This window comes from Lithobates pipiens, unplaced genomic scaffold (assembly GCF_037356315.1).
Source record: "Lithobates pipiens isolate NorthernLeopardFrog02 unplaced genomic scaffold, aLitPip1_a1.2 Scaffold_13, whole genome shotgun sequence".
Classification (NCBI taxonomy): domain Eukaryota; kingdom Metazoa; phylum Chordata; class Amphibia; order Anura; family Ranidae; genus Lithobates; species Lithobates pipiens.
Window position 1 is genome coordinate 187,501,323 of NW_027507718.1, and position 19,655 is coordinate 187,520,977.

At 44.9% G+C, this 19,655-nt stretch overlaps 1 protein-coding gene and 1 long non-coding RNA gene across 6 annotated transcripts in view; one reads left to right on the forward strand and one right to left on the reverse strand.

Annotated features, from left to right (window-relative positions):
* Window positions 1-258: 258 nt before the first annotated feature.
* Window positions 259-12,349, forward strand: LOC143974509 (uncharacterized). The gene is made up of 4 exons (XR_013272236.1): window positions 259-498; window positions 1,173-1,342; window positions 3,599-3,774; window positions 11,710-12,349. It is a non-coding gene; the product is annotated as an uncharacterized LOC143974509 (long non-coding RNA).
* Window positions 12,350-14,134: 1,785 nt separating this feature from the next.
* Window positions 14,135-19,655, reverse strand: part of LOC143974510 (phospholipid-transporting ATPase IK-like) — a 293,505-nt gene continuing 287,984 nt past the window's right edge. For all 5 annotated transcript variants that reach the window (XM_077475984.1, XM_077475987.1, XM_077475985.1 and 2 more), the window contains one exon: window positions 14,135-18,329. The gene's annotated coding sequence lies outside the window, so the exon portion shown is untranslated. The remainder of the gene's footprint in view (window positions 18,330-19,655) is intronic.

Consider the following 19,655-nt stretch of genomic DNA (forward strand, 5'->3'; position numbering starts at 1 on the left):
AAAGAGTAAATTTAGTACAGGTGCTGTGTAATATAACACAAAATTGACTTTTTTTTGATTATTCACAACTCCCCAATGAATAAACTATAGCATTCACAAAAAAAAAAAAAAAAAAAATTGTACTTTTTTTTTTTATATTCTTTTACTTGGCTCTTTACTTTGCTGATTCATTGTGCTTATAACCTTGACTCCCTCCCGCTCCTAAATCTAACTTGTTCGCTTTCTTATACCCTATTTACCTTTTTTTCCACTGCCTGAAGTATAATCCGCAAACAGCACGAACAGGTGTTGATCCTAACAAAGTTTAAAAGAAAGAATAAGACTTTTAAAGACCCTGAAATCACTAATCCTGTTTGACCATTACTTGGAAAAGAAAGTATTGATTTGCTGTGCATTTAAAAACAGAAACTGAGCTGGATGTTGCTGAGCAAAAACTTTCAGTAAAGAACATCATTCGGATAGGAGGAAGACTGTGTGGGAGCCAAATATTACAGATAGGTAAGGTATATTAGAAGGTATTGTTAACTTTGTTTAGTTGAATATTTACTGTTTTATATAACATTTGAGTTAATTGCAGATTGCTTATGTAAAATACATGTAATAACAGTAATGGATAATTGTAAAAAAACTTTAGGAACTTATTAAAAGTTTATTTTTAAAATAAAAATGGTATAACAGATGGTGATATTTTTCGACATACAGTTTTTGTCCACTAATCTAATAGCACTAGATAATCCTACAATTTTTCAACTTTCCAAACATAAAATGACAGCTAATTTATAAAATGCACAATATAGTGATAGAAATGTCAGAGTGTACATTTTTTTTATAGGTATGTGTACTTACTTTTACATGTTTGAAAATAAAAAGGCTTTTTTTCCATATAAGGATACATTTTTGTTATCTGTTTACTGACCCTTAAAATGTTGTACTTTGGTTTTCTGTATCAATTATTTAGTTACTGATCCTGTTAATGCAAAACCTAATTTAGAAGTAATTATTAATATATATATATATATATATATATATATATATATATACATTTTTTAGAAGAGATGGACAGATGTATGATGCATTGTTGTGTAAAATGTTTGTCAAATATTGCTTTGGAAAATAATTATTTTATTATTAGAGTATGTTGGACTTTAAGAGTTTACTATATATATTTTTAGATTGTTCCTTGGAGTCCTGGTATAACTGCCACAAGACAACATGTTTTGCCTCAGTTGTAATAGTCGTAGAAGCTTTACAGTGCCTCTCGTCTATAACTTCCTTCAGGAAAGATCTGAAGCATCATTGTCTCCATGTACGGTTACTAGAAATTCCATAACTTCTTTAGCAGGTAAAGGTGTTTTTAAAATCCTTTTAAAAAGCTCATTTTGAATCGGCATACATTTGCCACCAACATGTTAAATGAAATTACAACAGAAGTTAAATCAGATTCCAAATTACTGTACAACACTTCTACTTCGACAACAAAACACAAAAGTTTGTCATAAGAAGCTTAAAGAAAACAAGTAATACTCCCGATTTCAAGTTCTGTTTGCAATTAGCAAGCAATTTCCCTTCCATTCTTTAGTTTAGAATTTAAAATTTGATTCATGATTCTTGAGTCCTGATCCTTCACTATGAGGAATAGTGAAGTATTAGAAAACATTTGTATCATACAATAGCACCCTACTCAGTAGTTTTTATGGTCTGTTTTTTTATGTTCATTACTATTTGTTTCATTTTATCTGAAAAGTATTTTGCACTATAGGGTAACCCTGAGTGTCAAATATGCAAAGTATGCCATAATACATATATATTTTTTTAATTTTGTTTATTCTTATAGTTTCACCTTATTGGTCAAACTAATGTCTGAGGTGTAATTTAAAGTGGTTCTGCACCTAAAAAAAAAAATATTAAAAGCCAGCAGCTACTAATATTGCAGCTGCTGACTTTTAATAAAATCACACTTACCTGTCCCAGGGTCCAGCGATGTCGGCGGCAGATAACGAGCAATCGCTTGTCTCGCTGCTGCCCCCGCCGCCATCCTCTGTCAGGGAATCAGGAAGTGAAGCATCGTGGCTTCACTGCCTGGTTCCCAACTGCGCATGCGCGAGTCACGCTGCGCGTCTCTTCTGGTCCCCCGCTGTGTCCTGGGAATTGTGTGTTTCCCAGAACACAACAGGCTGGGGCGTCTGCGGGGGTCTGCGGCGGTCTGCCCGGAAGTGGGTGCAGATACCTGGATTATCCAGGTAACTGCACCCCCCTCCCGCCTGAAAGGTGCCGATTTTGGCACCGGAGGGGGGGAGGGATCAGATTAGCGGAACTTCCCCTTTAGGGTGAAGAACCGCTTTAACAATTATTACCAGGAATTCCATGAGACCTGAAAGTTATTTCAATGATTCTTTCATGTTAAAATGTTTGGGAAAGTCTGGTTTATACAGTAAAAACTGAACATTTGGTAAACTAAGCAAGTTCATGACTGGTCCATTTTCAGGTAGGAAATTTGTATTAGAATAAGAAAACTGAAAGACACAAGACCTTTAACCACTTGCCATCCACCCGCGGTCAAATGAATGCAAGTGCGGCTCTCGTTCTGGGTGGACGTCATATGACAGCTTCCCAGAACGACCACTCACGGCAATTGCTGCTGCTCCATGTTGCTTGGACACGGCACAATCCTGATCTTTGTAAAGAGCCGCGGCTGCGGCTCTTTAACCATGTGATCGGCTGTATCCAATCACTGCTGGTCACATGTAAACACAGAGATGCTGGTAATCGGCGCTCCTCGCCTCACACTGACAGAATGTGAGGAGAGGAGAGCCGATCAGCGGCATCTCCTCACAGAGGACATCTAGGAATATAATCAGGGCACTGATCATCAGTGCCCTGATTACAATAAAGCCCCCACAGTGCCAGCTATCAGTGCCCACAAGTGCCAGCAATCAGTGGCCATTAGTGATTCCAGTCGGTGCTGGTTATCACCGCTGCCCATCACTGCTGCCCATCAATGCCACCCATCAGTGCCACCTATCCATGCAACCTAGCAGTGCCCACCAGTGTGGCCTATCAGTGCTCATCAGTGCCATATATCAGTGCCCATAAGTGCGGCATATTCTTGTCGCCTCATCAGTGCCCATAAGTGGCACCTCATCAGTGCCCATCAGTGAAGGAGTAAAATTACTTATTTAGAAAACAAAAAGATTTTCAAAATTTTCAGTCTTTTTTTTTTTTGCAGGAACCACCCCCCAGAAGTGATTAAATACCACCAAAAAAAAACTGTATGAAGAAAATTATAAAAATTTCACATGGTTACAGTATAGCATGACTGTATAGCATACAGTATAGCAATTGTCATTCAAATTGTGACAGCGCTAAAAGCTGAAAAAATGGCCTGGGCAGGAAGGGAGTGAAAGTGCCCAGTATTGGGGTGGTTAATGAATAGAAAAATATCTTGATGGGAAAATGATTTCATACCAATTCAATATTTATTTATTTATTTATTTTTTTACATTTTGGGGCATGTAAAGTACTGCTTATGTCTTGCTTTTTTACATAAAGAAATTTTGTGAGTACAGGAATCTAAGTTTTAAAAATTCTGACTTGACAGATCTTTTGGAGGTGTCTGGATTTAGGTTACATTATCATGTCCGCCGTTCAAGAACCTACTTTAGCTCCAAACAACTTGGAGTGCTTGAGCAAGCATTTGAAAAAACACCATATCCAGATCTGGTAACAAGAGAACAGTTGGCTGTCTCAATCAATCTTCCAGAATCACGGATTCAGGTAATGTGTCACATGCACATATTGTAAAGGAAATTTCCACTGTGTAAATGTGTTCTTATTTTCTTATATTGTAAAGCTTAAAATCAAAGTGAATTGGCCACTTTTTTAGGCAACATAGACCGAAGTGCCAATGTCACAGTAAAGGTGTTTCAGCAGGTGGATTTTGTTTTTGCAAATGTTGACAGGCCTTTGATAGAAACTACAAAGTACATTCAAGGGGGTCACATTGGCTAGCTTAATAGATTTAAAGAAAGGCTATGTAGTGCTGAGAGGTGCAAAGTACAAGATCACAGGAGTCCCCCAGTAGTTTAAAGTGGTTGTAAACCTCAAACATGAAATATGAATAAAGCATATCTTTCTATAGTGTGTACTTGTCTCAACCCAGAGCACTACGTGTAATTTCTGTCTGCTGCCTTGTTCCTCTGCTGTCAGTATGAGTCACTTCTGACAAGTTTTCCTGACACAAATAGAAAAATGGTGACAGGGATCTCCAACTGATTGACAACCTCAGTGCTATTCCTGTGTGCTGTGTGAAGGGGCTGTGTCCCTTCCCTGCAATCAGCTATCAGAGCTCTCCTCACTGATTTAACTTCAGCTCTCTTCCCCCTGCTTTACAGAGCTGAGAGATCCTGTGTAAATTCTGCACTTTGAATGGATGTAGAGGAAAGACAGCTGTAGACAAACAGGTACAACTTATGTAACAGGGTTTGTTTAATTTCTGTGTATCACCTGAGGCCAGTCCCTTTGCTGGGTATATGTAAGGGTTTACAACAACTTTTAGCAATCAGATTAATCAATCCCTAACATATGGGATAAAGTTGATTGAAAATTTTGGTAGATTCTCTGGGTTTTTTACAAATTGGGAAAAATCAGTACTACTCCCCGTTTATGAGTTAATAGTGGCTTTACCACAAATAGAGCATAAAATACAGGTTGTTACAGCCTTTAAATATTTAGGGATACGGGTCTCTTCAAATACGCTTAAGATGAAGAGTAAAGTATGGTGCAAACTAACGTTAGTTGTAGGGCGAGCAAATTTAATAAAAATGGTGTGGGCCCCACAGTTACACTTACACAATTCACTGATCTGGATACCACTTAAATGGTTTAAAAAAATAGACTCCCTATTTCAAACCTATGGAAGGGGCAAAACACTAGAATTAATCTTAATACATTACAACTTCCCAAAGATAAGGGTGGCCTTGCTGTTCCAAATGCTAAAATGTATTTTCTCTTTTGTTCATTGACGGACACAGCTCCAGTAATCTTGACCATAGGGTTATTACGCCACCTTCAGGAGAGGACTAGGCAGAACATGTAATACATGTGAAAACAACAGAACTTTATATAACCCCTCAGCCTGCTTCCTGCAGCTCAGTTTTTTTCTGCCTAGTGAAGGAGAAGGACCTAAGCTCCCTGCAGGACCATCGGTCCTGGAAATTCTTCTGGATTTTTGCCTTTTGCGCAAGATTTTAAGATCCTGTGATAGGCATAGTTGTAATACAACCTCAGAACTCTTGGTTCTGCCTAGGGGGGCAGTCCCTTGGTAACAACCCTCCCGTCTGCAGACAGACCTCAGTTTTATTTTGCTTAGTGAAGGAGAAGGACCTAGGAACCCTGTGGGCCCATCGGTCTGTACTTTTTTAAGCAGAAGCTTGGCTTTATGCGCAAGATGAATGATCCTGTGATCAGCTATCAAAAGCCGGCTAGGTAACAGGCTGGATACCCCTATCCTTGTAGTCTCCCCAGTCCGGCCATCGAGCGTGTGCAGGTCGCAGCTATGGCTCGGCAGGCCACAATGAAACCTCAGCTCCAGAGGTGGTCGTGAGCTTTTATGCTCCAGGGCATACATATGACCGGGCTACTGATGTCTGCATCACAGTATGCCGGGCCAGCCGCTACCCTGTACTGATCAGCGAGTAGATCTGCAATGGAATGTCTCCCAGCTCTTCAGGACTGGTAAGTACAGCTCTCCCTGCCTTGGTGGGGCTGAGCAGCTGGGCATTCCCTGGGAGGTCGATTCGGGGGTCTCTCACCTCCCTCTATTCTCTCCCCTGTCCCTATCTTCCCTCCCCTCTCCCTGGGGGATGCTGCATGTGGCTGCTGAGCAGTGTATGTGTGCATCTCTGTGGGCTCTCACCTGAGAATGGGGGGGCTGGCTGGCTAGCGGTGTCCTGGGTCCTGTGTGTTAAGCTCCCGGAAGGTGCCTGTGAGGGTCTGGTGCTGCCCTGTGTCTCTGCTATCATTTTATATGTCTGTACCTCATGGAGCTGCTGGTGGCCATTTTTGGTGTGGACGAGGGCAGCATGCCTTCCTGGGCTTCAGTGGCCATTTTCCAAGTGATCTCCTATTCAGGACACTGGCGGCCATTTTCTGGGAGCCTGAACATGTTTCTCAGTATTCGGTAGCAGCAACATGGCTCGTGCTCTCACAGCCATTTTCCCTGTGTTTCCTGTCTGTGTACTGGATGCTGGGCGGCCATTTTATTGAAGCCTGAGCACTTTTCTAGAACGTTTTAGCGCTCATTTTGGCAGCTGCCACCGACACAGCTTTTGTTTCCTCTGCACTTGGGAGCACTCAGGGACTACAGGCACTACTTGTGAAAAGCGCAGAACTCCTCAGGGTGGTGAGTCCGGCAGGAAAGAGCCCCTCAGTCAGCAGCAGCAAGGAGGGTGGGACTGTCACTGTCCTAAGTCCCCTTCGGGTGGCAGACAGTGTAGGGTCAGCAATGACTTCAGAAACTGGTGTTTCTTCCCCTGAAATCAATTGCAACCGGGTCACCTGCGGATTGCGCAGTGCCCATGGACACCCTGATGGCGGTCCTCAATTTGTTCATTGCCAAGATGGAGGCGGTGTGTGGGAGGAAAGGTGCATTAAAAAGGCCCCTGCCCCCCCGTCCTCTGGGGAGAGCTCCGACGCAGACTCGGGTCCTGCTGAGGCTGGTGACCCCTGCTCTGTCTTGTCAGACGGCGCTGACTAGGACCGTTCGGACAGTAAGGATGAGTCCGGGTCCGGGCACGACAAAGCGCTTGTTGGAGGACTTATCATAGCTGTGCGTGATACCCTGAAGATTCAGGAGCCAGCGGGTCCCTGTGCTGATGTACCGGTCCCTTTTGGGTCCCCCAAGCCAACAAGTTCACCTAAGGTTTTCCCATATATGACTTATTTTGACACGTTCATTTACAAGGAATGGGGTCGCCCGCAATGGCCCTTTTCGGTCCCCAAATACATGGCAGTGTGTTACCCTTTTGAGGAGAGCCTTCTCAAAAATCCCGGTTGAGGGGACTCCTGCATTCAAGGATTCCATGGACAGGAAGGCCGAGGCAGTGGGTCGTTCCTTGTTTACGGTTGTGGGGTCACACAGGCCAGTACTGGCATCCGCACTTGTGTCGCAGACACTGAGTGGGCAAAGCTTTTGCACCGCGAATTGGGAGAGCAACAGGATTCTCCCGTCTGCATGGAACTAGCAGACCAACTAGTGCAAGGCCTTAAGTACGTCTGTGACGCGGCTCTGGATACTCTCCCTCTGTTATCCAGGGCTTCAGTGACAGCTGCGGTGCTGAGGCGCTTAATTTGGCTAAAATGCTGGTCTGCTGACCAGGCATCCAAAAAAGCCCTGACGGATCTTCCCTTCCTTGGTCACCGGCTCTTTGGAGCCTCATTAGATGACATTATTAAAAATGCCACTGGTGGTAAGAGTACTCAACTCCCACAGGCCAGGAAGGCTAAGGAGCAACACCGTAGGCAAGGGCCCTTTTTTTCTGCTCACAAGTGGCTTTTTCGTCCACCCGGAGCTTCGACAAAACATCCCCAGCCCGACAGGACATCCAGGGACGGTCAAAAACATCCCTGGAACCGCAAGCCTAACAAGCCTGCGAATAAAAGTGCTACCACATGAAGGTTTGCCCCCACCCATGTCTCGGGTGGGGGAGTCGCCTTTGGGAGTTTTCAGCCCGGTGGTCCTCCCGGTTATCCGGCCAATGAGTCTGCGATCTGATTTCCACAGGCTACAAGATAGAGTTTCTCTCTTGGCCGCCAAACAGATTCTTCCCCTCCAGCATACCCGTATCCCCTGCTCGCCAGGAGGCCCTCTTGGGGCGGTAAGGAATTTGCTGAATCGCGGGGTGATTGTACCGGTTCCGGACTCGTAACGCTTCCAGGGATTCTACTCAAATCTGTTTGCGGTTCCCAAGTAGGAAGGGGTACATCCGATCTTGGACCCAAAAGCCCTCAATCACTTTGTAAAAGGGCAGAGGTTCAAAAATGGAATCCGTTCGCTCAGTAGTCGCTGTACTCCATCAAGGGGACTCCCTGGCGTCCTTAGACATCCAGGATGCGTACCTGCACATACCCATATGCCTTCGGCATCAAAAGTTTCTGCGGTTTGCAATTGGGGAAGCCCACTACCAGTTTGTGTCTCTTCCCTTTGGTCTGGCTTCAGCCCCCCGAGGCTTTACCAAGGTATTGGCTCCAGTTTTGCCATTGCTGTGGCCGCGTGGGATCTCGATTGTGGGATACCTAGACGATCTCCTCCTGAGGGCATCTTCTGCCTGAGAATTAGAGGAGGATGTGGCGATCACCATGCAGACCCTGCAAGAATTTGGGTGGCTGTTGAACTTAAAGAAGTCGGTGATTGTGCCGACCCAACGTCTGAAGTACCTAAGCTTGCTGCTGGACTCCAGGGAAGTGAGAGTGTTTCTTCCTTCAAACAAATTGCAGACTCTCAGATCCGCGGTAAAACTGCTAATGAACCGCAAGTGGTCGTCGGTCCACTTTTGCATGCAAGTACTGGGAATCATGGTAGGCTCCTTAGAGGCAGTACCTTATGCCCAGTTCCACACCAGAGTCCTGCAGAAGGAGATTTTGACAAAATGGGACAAATCTCAGTTGTCCCTGGACAGATCCAGGTCAGCCAGTCAGTCAGAGACTCACTGATCTGGTGGTTGAGGTCCCCGGTGATTCAGTCCAGGAAATCATTCCTTCCTCTGAAATGGATGGTGATCACAACGGATGCCAGTCTATCTGGCTGGGGTGGAGTGATGGGGGTTCAGTCGGCTCAGGGCCTCTGGTCGACGGAAGAATCCAAGTTGTCGATCAATCTGCTCGAATTGAGAGCGATCAGACTGTGCCTCTCCACATGGTCGATGAGACTGCAAGGGCGTCCGATCAGGATTCATTCAGACAATGCCACGGCCATGGCATACGTCAATCACCAAGGGGGAACAGGAAGTTCAGCCGCTGCACGGGAGGTCACTCACATAATTCGGTGGGCAGAGCAACACGTACCGGCCCTGTCGGCCATTTACATCCCGGGAGTGGAGAACTGGCAAGCGGACTATTTGAGTCGATAAAAATGCTGGACCCAGGAGAATGGGCATTGCATCCGGAGACATTCAGGTTACTGTGCCTGAGGTGGGGCACACCAGACATGGATCTGCTGGCCTCCTGTATCAATCGGAAGGTGCCAAGTTTCGTGTCCAGGACAAGAGATCCATGGGCCGAGGCGTCAGACGCGCTGGTGGCTCCGTGGGATCAGTATCAGCTGATCTACGCCTTTCCTCCACTGAAACTGTTACCACGTCTGCTTCGCAGAGTGGAAGCCGAGTGGATCCCAGTTACACTGGTTTCCCCAGATTGGCCTCAGCGTCCCTGGTACGCAAACCTGGTGCGTCTGGTGGCAGATGCTCCCTGGCAACTGCCGCTGCGTGAGGACCTTCTGTCTCAAGGTCTGTTACTCCATCCTGCTTTACCATCGCTGGCTTTAACGGCATGGCTATTGAGAGTCAGGTGTTGAGGAACTGGGGTCTGTCGGACTTGTGATCCCAACTATGTTGAGAGCACTGAAATCGTCTCGGAAGTTATACCATCGTACCTGGAAGGCCTACATCTCGATGTGTGAGGAGAAAGTATGGCATCCCCGCTCCTTTTCCACATCCAGGATCCTGTTGTTTCTTCAGCAAGGAGTAGACCAGAAATTGGCATTAAGCACCATTAAAAGGCACATTTCAGCGTTAGCTGTCTTTTTTCAGAGACCCCTGGCATCTCACTCCTTACTGAGTACCTTCGTTCAGGGGGTACGACATGTAGTCCCTCCTGTGTGCCCACCGTTACCCACTTGGAATCTGAACCTGGTGTTGTCAGCGCTTCAAAAACCGCCATTTGAAAATATCAGGGAGATTCCCCTGTTGACTCTTTCCCAGAAAGTGGTCTTCCTAATGGCCATCACATCAGCCAGGAGGGTTTCGGAACTGGCGGCCTTGTCTTGCAAGTCGCCCTATCTGGTTATCCACAGAGATAAGGTGGTGTTGCGTCCGCAACCGTCTTTTCTCCCGAAAGTGGTCTTGGCTTTTCATATTAATGAGGACATTCTATTGCCATCTCTGTGTCCTAAGCCGAAGCACCCTAAGGAGGTGGCCCTTCACGCTCTGGATGTGGTTCGGTCTCTTAAGGTGTATTTGTCTGCCACGGCTCCCTTTCGGAAGTCAGACTCACTGTTTGTTTCGGTGGCTGGTCCAAAGAAAGGCATGGTGGTCTCGTCGATCACCATTTCCAGGTGGATCAGACAGACTGTAGTTCAAGCCTACGCCTTGAAGGGGCAGGTTCCCCCCTTTCCGGTCACGGCCCACTCCACAAGGGCAATCGGAACGTCTTGGGCCTTCCGACACCAATCGTCTGCTGCCGAGGTGTGTAAAGCAGCAACCTGGTCGTCTGTCCACACGTTTACCAAGCTCTACAAGGTAGACGTCAGTGCATCGGTTGATGCCTGTTTTGGCTGCAAAGTTTTCCAGGCAGCCATGTAGTTGCAATTGAATATGCAATTTATATTTTCTGTTTTTCCTGGTTTTTCAATGAAAACACAGTACTGTTATGTTAATGCACGATTGCATTACTTCCGCAATTTGGTGCGGTTTTGGGTGATCACTCCTGTTGAGGATACCCTGTTTTTTTGTGGTGGTTTTTCCACACACTGTTGTTTTTTGTGGGTAAAGTTTCACTAGTTCCCACTTGCCATGGTGGATGAAGTTTTGTGCTGTTTTTCCCACCCCTCGTTTGGCACCGCTTGGGGACGTCCCATTTGTTACAGAGAGGAGCTGTGTCGGTCGGTGAATATAAGAGAAAATAGGATTTTTTGTACTCACTGTAAAATCCTTTTCTCTGTAATTCACCAACCGACACAGCACCCGCCCCTCCTTTTATCTTTACGTTATACTGCTTGTTGACATACTGAGGTCTGTCTGCAGATGGGAGGGTTGTTACCAAGGGACCGCTCCCCTGGGCGGAACTAAGAGTTCTGAGGTTGTATTACAACTATGCCTAGTATTCTCCTAGTGATAAGGCTAACAACCCATTTGTTACAGAGAGAGCTGTGTCGGTCCTTGAATTACAGAGAAAAGGATTTTACGGTGAGTACAAAAAAAATCCTATTTTACCAGTTATAGAATAAATAAGGTATGATGACTTGACAAAGAAGGGATGGTGAGGGGAGCTTATGGACGGAGGGGGATTGGAGATGAGGGAGGAGGGAGTAGGGAGAGAGGAGGGGAAATTGGGGAGGGGGGGTTGTGTTTATATATATATATATATATATATATATATATATGTATATATATATATATATATATATATATATATATATATTAAAGTGTTTGGAATGTAATATGTTTTTGTTGTATGAATTCCGGCAAATTTTTATTTTTTGTTTTCCATGTTTGTTTTGTTTTATAATGTATCTGTGATGAAGAAAAATACAGATAAGCAGATAACAAAGACAACAACTTTAAGTATATACTATTTGGAAAATATTCACCACTAGAAGGGTGGACGACCATTATTGGCTACGTTCCTCTTTAAAATATATATTTTTCCCTTGTCTTCTATATAATATTCTTTTTATCATTTTATTTACCCATTGTTAAATTTATTTTGTCTCATCAGGTGTGGTTTAAAAATCGTCGTGCCAAGTCCCGAAAACACCTGAGACCTAGATCAGAAGGGGATTGCCTACCAGTGAATAACTCAAAAAAAGAGAGGCCTAAGTGTCAGAGCACCTGGCCAGTGTTAGAAACAAGTAATTATATAAATAAATGTGAGGAATATCCTTTTTCAACTTGCCAAAAATGGGTCAGTCAGATGCAAAAACACATCCCAATCCCGGGGTTGACATTTTTCCCACAACCCCCCTTTAATACTCCTTTTTCCCCTAACTCACGGCGCTGGATATACTTGGCAAATGACGTCCATGGTCTGAATGAAAATCAGTGAACTTTCTCTAAAGTGGTGAATACTACTGCTATCACTTGTTACACTGTATCGTGAAGCCAGTCGGAGAAATCCATTTTGTAGTTCTTTTAAATCTAGCACTTATGATAAATGAACAAATAAAACAGATAGTGTATTTTCAGTACTCAGTGTTTTATGTGTGTTGTTGATGGCTACTGTAATAACCGTGGATAAAAACTGCACTACAAAAAGTCGTTTATGTATTTGTTGTTGTCAGATTTGTCTATACAAATTGCTAGAATTTAAAACGAAAGGACAGATATACCTTTATAAAAACATTCCCCAATTCTACTCTCCCAACTGCACTCTCAGCAAAATTGTGCTACCCTCCACTATCCAGTTGCTTACTTAATTTCAGGCTGCAGCCTTAACCCGTGTTTACAGCCTGTCCCACAAAAAAACTCAAAAGTGCTGATCATTCCTGTGCCCTGGATCCCTATTGACTTGAATGGGGCTATATACTGAAACTGAGGATCTCCAGTATACAGATCCATTTAAGCCAATGGGACCCAGTGCACAGGCAACACTAAAAAGGTCACATCAGGTTGTAAACGCCAGAGAAGGCTATGACGCTAGAGCTGAAAACAGACATTTTGGTACATCTGTACATGGAGTCTGGAGAACAAAAAGGGAAATTTAAAGTGGTATTAAACCAAAAAAATTACTATATTACAGCTTACCAATCATTAGATGTGGGTGCTCATTAGTTTCTTTTTTTAGGCTTTTCCCCTCAGTTTTCACCTGGTGATCTGGCCAGTAATACACCTCTTGTATTAGAGTGTCCCTACTCTGGATGAAGGAGCACAGAGACACCTTTGAACAGCAGCATTTTCAGTCTGGGGGGGGGGGGGGGGCATTAGATGGACTAGCAGATTTACACTAATAAATTGAAGCCAAACTTCAGCTCACAGTGCAGTGCAAATCAAGTTACAGAAACAGTTATTTTTATTTTGAGGTAAAGTTTTTACATAAAAGCTGATCATTGTATGCACACCTGTCAGTGTTAAATGGTTTGTTTTAACACTCTAACTGCTACAATTGGAGCTGGTCCTGTTGAAAAATAACAAACCTACTGGCTAGATCATGAGATGAAAAGAAAGCCTAAAAAAAGGAAAATTAATGCAGCTCCCATACCTAGGAAATGGTACGCTGCAATATAAATCCAAAAGCAAACATGTATTACCACTTTAAGTTTAAAATTGATTTTGAACTTATACATTTTTATGGGTTCCTGAACTTAGAAAACCCTTGAAATGGTATACTGGCCAAAAAGTTGAGAATCACTGCAATGCTTGGTCCAGTTATACCTTGCTGCTTGCATCTGCCAGGATGTTAGCCTGTGTTGGACTGTGTCTTCCTAGCTTTTAATCAGCAGATACTTTGCAATCAGAATGGGAAGCTTACCTAAAACATTTAAATTATGTAATGCTATTATTTTATTCTGCCTTCAAATTGAGAGGGCAGTCAGCAAGCAAGCCAGCTAGACTTTCCAGGTCACTTAAAAAATGTATACCCTCCACGGTGCTCTTTGATTCGGGGTCAATTTTTAATAAAATGGGGATTGGGAAAAAATTCAAATGGAGCAATGTATGCAAAAAATCTACATTTGGTGGCAAGGGTGAGACTAAAAAACACAATGTACATGGCAAAAGCATTCAGAAAATAGCACCAACACCATTCACCACAATACCCTCAACATTCCCTACCATGCACACACTAATACACCCCATTATACTCGGCTCTTTATACCATGTACTCGGTTACACTTAGCACTCCACAACATTCAACCTATTACAATCAGAACCCTCCACCATGCACTACATTCAGCACTCTCCTACATAGTCCCTCATATAGTCAACACAAAACAGCATGTATACAATTAAACTTAGCAGACTACACTATGCACCCCTGTGCACTCAGCACTTTAAAGAATGCATCAAAATACACCCAGCACACTGTAAAATGCAGCCTTTATACTCTCCACAGCATGCTATACTGAGTTTACTGCAGCTTGTACTCCAAAGACACTCGGCCCCTCCCACTATGCCCCCCAGTAACACTCCGAATTGTAAGTAAAGAGGACTTTGTGCAGATGTGCATCTCTTTTATTGAACCTTCAGGCAACAACAGTATTATCTATTTTAACAGAAAGAGTCCAACACAAGCATATCTCTTTTATTGCACCTTCAGGTTACAAAAGTATCATCTATTTTAACAGAAAGAGTCCAACACAATCATCATGATGTAGCACGAAACATTATTGCAGTGGAGACTATTTAGGTAAAAATCACAGTTTTTTGATATATCACCCTTGCTTAAAGTAAAACTCTACCCAAAATAATCTATCCACATTTATATCTTACTATTACTAAGCAATCAACTTTAGCGTTATTGTAATCTGATCACTGATATTGGGAACAGAGTATTTCCTGTAGAAGGCTGAAAACAGTCAACCACTGCTGCTAATTTATATATGATGTTGATCCTCAGATCCGCACTTCATTATTCTTGTTAGCGGTGAGGTCACTGTGACAGTGTCTGTCTGTGTTAGTCTTAAATCCAGTGGTGTGGAGAGGGTGGGGACAAGGTTGTGACGGCCCCAGGTATCCTTCTGGAGAGGGCATCCAGAGACAGGACACACACAGACCTCCACCAGGCAGGCTTTAGCCATTATGGTGCAGCTATTCGCTGACAGTTTGTCTCTAGCAGCCGGCCACTAGACACCCGCCATATGGCACACTGTCATCAATATATGAAGAATCTGAACAGGACCCTCTTTTCCACAATGAGTAATGGCAAAACATATAAACCTGCTAAAGTCTCTGCCAAGAATTTAGATATCATAGATACATGGCACTGTGGGCTAGAAATTAAACTGCAGCCATTAACTGTATTAGATCTAATCGGATTGACATCAACATATGCAGAACAGGACCATCATTTACACACAGTGAGTAAGGGCAAAACTTATAAACACGGTAATGTCTCTGGAAATCATAGACACTTGGTACCACACAGGTTAGAAAATAAAACTGCATGAACATTCACGGCTTCCAACACCATTTCTATTAAAGGTGTGCATCTACTGGTCTCATGATTCGATTTGATTATGGTTATCTGGTCAATGATTCAATTCGATTACGCAATGCATCACGATTACGGACAATGGTTTCCATCAAACAAAAAAATCAAGCATTTAGAAGAACTAAATATTTTACATTTCGTTAGTTAAAAAAAAAAAAAAAAAAGTTTTACATTTTATCTGCCTTTATATATATAAAAAAAAGGACACTCCCTGCATATAGCAGGACAAGAACATGAAAGTGTCCAGGATATGAGCGAGGGGTAGGAACTGAAGGATGGAAGAATCCATTGCATATAGCAGGACAAGGACATGAAAGAGTCCAGGATATGAGGGAGGGGTAAGAACTGAAGGATGGGAGAATCCATGAATAAGAAAGGAAGGATGGAAGAGTCTGGGGATGCAGGAATCCATGGATAGAGAATGGACACCTATCCGTGGTCGCTCGGGCCACTTGGCGACCCCTCCCTCCCTGCAATCTTCTGGGGTGCGTCACAGGTCCCAGAAGATTGCCTGGCTATTCAGGACAGTGCAGTGGGATATTCACACCCCGCTGTGAAGCTGTCTCAGCTGGATGCCCACAGTAGTATTGCCAGTGCCATGGACAGGCGGGGTAGATAACGGAGGGTTTGGGTGGCCATGTCGCTGGACCGTGGGACAGGTGAGTCTTTTTATTAAAAGTCAGCAGCTGCACTTTTTGTAGCTGCTGACTTTTAATAAACAAAAAAATGAGTGGGACGCTGCTTTGAATAAAAAAATTCCCTTAAAAACAAAAACACTCCCTTAAAAAGTGCACTAATCCGGTGCACTACAGAGTACAGGCATTTACATAGGAGGAAAACACACTGCTGCTGGGAGGTCAGGAGTGAAAGAATCCACCACCTGACAAACAGCCCTGTGAAGTTCACTGTACTGGCTCCGTTCTGAGAGTTCAACGCGGCTTCCAAGTTTGCGTCGTCCAGCACACAGTGGGAGGTGTGAACGGGGAAGACAGATCTGAACTCTCAGCAGGGAGCCAGTACGAGGTGTAAGTAGAGTACAAACTCATATGTACTCTACTTACTGCTGTTAAAATAACTTATTGAATCCTGTGTTAGAATACAGTAAGTGCCTCACTATGTGCTTTTTTAAAAAATATGCAACTTCATAACGCATTTCTCAGAGTGTCCACACCCCGCCTTTCTCCTCTCTCCCGCTCTCGTCCCAGCTGACGACGATGCCGCATCGTGGCCACCCAAATCGCGATGCATCGATGGTGAAATTAATTTAAGCACCCCTAATTTCTTTGCTGATAACAGCTAGATCTATCATTAATTTACTAACAGATATGTCAATATGCATGTCACACTACTTCCTCAAGTTCAGTCTACCCAAAACTGAGCTCATAATATTATTCCCCCCCCCCCCCCCCGTGCCTCTTCCCCTGACTTCTCTGTCGAGATTGATGGCACAGCTATCAGTCCGTCCCTGCTTGCCAGTCCTCTTTTCGTCCAAGTCTTGCTGTCTCAACCTCTGCAACATCTTCAAATCATGCCCCTTCTTAACCAAGGGCACCACACATATTATAATTCACTCCCTGGTTATCTCTCATCCCCAACTACTGCAACTACCTCCTTATTGGTTTTCCTTTACATAGGCTATTTTTCCTTCAGTCCAGTGTGTTTTGTAGCCCATTCAAATGAATGGGCTATCAAAATGAAATGCGCTGGAATTGCATGGGAATATGCATGTTTGAACGCATGCATTCAGGTGTGAGACAGCTCTTAGGGGCATACAAGCAAGGAGCTGGCCTCAGGCATCACCAAACCTCTGCACACCACTGCTTAAATCCCTCTTTTCAGCTTACTCAATTGTATGTTGTCAGATCTTACCCATTGCCCTCAAAGGAATAATACTGATGTAGGTTTGGTCACGTAACTGCATCAAAAGAATTAAAAACAAGAAAATACTGTTTGGAACTAGGTTTGCTAACAAAGAGATCTTTTGTTGCAAAGGGCTATTGCTTTTACACTCTGTGATATTTAAGTTTTTTATTTGCCATCACTTTAAACCAAGGGTTAAAGTGGTAGTAAATCCTCATCTTCCTTTGGAGTTGGCGGGCTATGGCTAAGCTGCAATTACATCACTCCTGTACATGCACACAGGAGCCACGATCGCAACAAAATCCTCTGAGGGGACCTCAGCAAAATTGATCAACTGTCGTCTTGAGGCCCTAGCCAGGGTCTGCCGGGCTGCTAGTAATACATTACCCACCAGCTTCTTTTGGTATTTATTAAGGTGTGGGATAAATTTGTGCAGAAGGGCCTCCCATGGATTTTGGGCAAGATTGGTGTGTAAGACCAAACAAAGCATATTATAGACTAGTATCAAGAAGCGTGCTGCCACAGGACAGGTCCACCAAATATACAATAAGGTGTGGTCGGTACAGTTGGTACAGCCCCCAAAACAGCGCGAAGAAACATTATGAATAAAATTAGACAGGCGATCATGGGTCATGTACCAGCAGGACAGCTATTTATAGTTTTTTTTCCTGAGCACATTAAGCAAGCATTTGGAGGAGGCCAGCCAAATGGCATTCCAGTCCAGTGTATCGAGAGTGGTGCCTAGGTCCTGTTTCCACTTACCTATATATGTAAGCCTATTAGGGCCCTTAGAGTCCGGATAGCATTGCATCTGGTTATTTGTGGAGACTGGGGGAGAACTTTATACCATCCAAAGAATATAGGTCATAAATATAACTAAATCCCTTTGAGCGCCACCATTGGAATGCAAGAGGATTATCAGAAGCAGGAGCAAAGGAGGGGGGGGGGGTATCAAGGATTTCCAGAGGGTGGGAAGAGTTAAGATTACCTCTGTATGTTACAGGATCCCATTGCCTAATAAACTGTTGCAAAAGAGGGATCCGTAATTTTGGGTCCCAAGGAAAGGAGGATTCCAGATCAAGTTGTGCATAGGGAGGGGGGAGCAGTCCACCTTTGAGAGATGGGTCATTCACTGGTTGTGTTAGGGAAGCTACGCCAAATAATAGTGTTTAACGTAAGGTACTGTCAGGCCAACCTCTAGTCGCCTGCTATAGAACATCGAAGGCTGGAGGTCTAGGTTAGGGGTGACCCTAAATAAACTGTAGCAGTTTGCGCTGCAAGATTTGTAAGACATTATTAGGGATGGGGATGTGTTTGTCTTTTTGTTCTGTCTTAGGCCGCGTACACACGCGCGGACTGTTTGCCCAACCTTGTTCGTCAAACAGTTTCGGCAAACAGTCCGCTCAAAATTTGCATGAGCGGACTTGCCCACACACGAGCGGACTGTTTGACGAACAAGGTTGGGCAAACAGATCGCTCAACTTTTGAAATGAACGGACTCGCCCACGTAAGGAGGAGGCAAATCCGCCCATTTCGAGCGCGTGTACAGGTAGGCGGGGCCCGCGAAGGAGACGTCGCGGGCTCCGCCGCCTGGAATGGGCTTAAAGGGGAACCCCAACGCCGAAAAAAATCGGCGTGGGGGTTCCCCCAAAGTCCACACCAGACCCTTGTCCGAACACGCTACCCAGCCGGCCAGGAAAGGGGGGCGAGCGAGCGCGCCCCCCCTCCTGAGCCGTACCAGGCCGCGTGCCCTCAACATGGGGGGGTGCCTTGGGGAAGGGGGGGCCACGCGGCCCCCCCACCCCAAAGCACCTTGTCCCCATGTTGATGAGGACAAGGGCCTCTTCCCGACAACCCTGGCCGTTGGTTGTCGGGGTCTGCGGGCGGGGGGCTTATCGGAATCCGGGAGCCCCCTTTAAGAAGGGGGCCCCCGGATACCGGCCCCCCACCCTATGTGAATGAGTATGGGGTACAATGTACCCCTACCCATTCACCTGTGAAATAAAGTACAAAAAAAAACACAACACAGGGAAAAAATATTTTATTGCACAGCTCCGGGGGTCTTCCGTCTTCGGGGGTCTTCTCGCCGGACTCCTCCGCTATCTGTGTGTAGCTCTTTTACTAGCGGAGGAGTCCGGCTTTCTTCCTCCCCGCCGCCGGCCTCTTCTCCCGACTTCGGGGGTCTTGTCCCCCTCTTCGGTTCTTCTGCCGGGCCACCGCGCCTTCTTGTAGCTCTTTTACAGGCGGTGGCCCGGTCTTCTGTCGCCGCTGCCTTCCGTTCTTCTGTCGCCGCCTTCGGTTCTTCTGCCGGGCCACCGCGCCTTCTTGTAGCTCTTTTACAGGCGGTGGCCCGGTCTTCTGTCGCCGCTGTCGTCGCCGCCGCCGCCTTCCGTTCTTCTTCTTCTTCTTCTTCTTCTTCTTCTTCTTCTTCTTCTCCAGGAGATGTTGACTCGACGAGCTCTCCGGCCGGAATGCCAGGGACACGCTCCGCTGCCACTTATATAGTGACAATGGGGCGGTGTCACATGGTATATGTCACATGGGTTGGTCACATGGGTTGATGTCACATGGAGACTATGACATCGTAAGGGGGCGGGGTCACCATGTGACCAACCCATGTGACATATACCATGTGACACCGCCCCATTGTCACTATA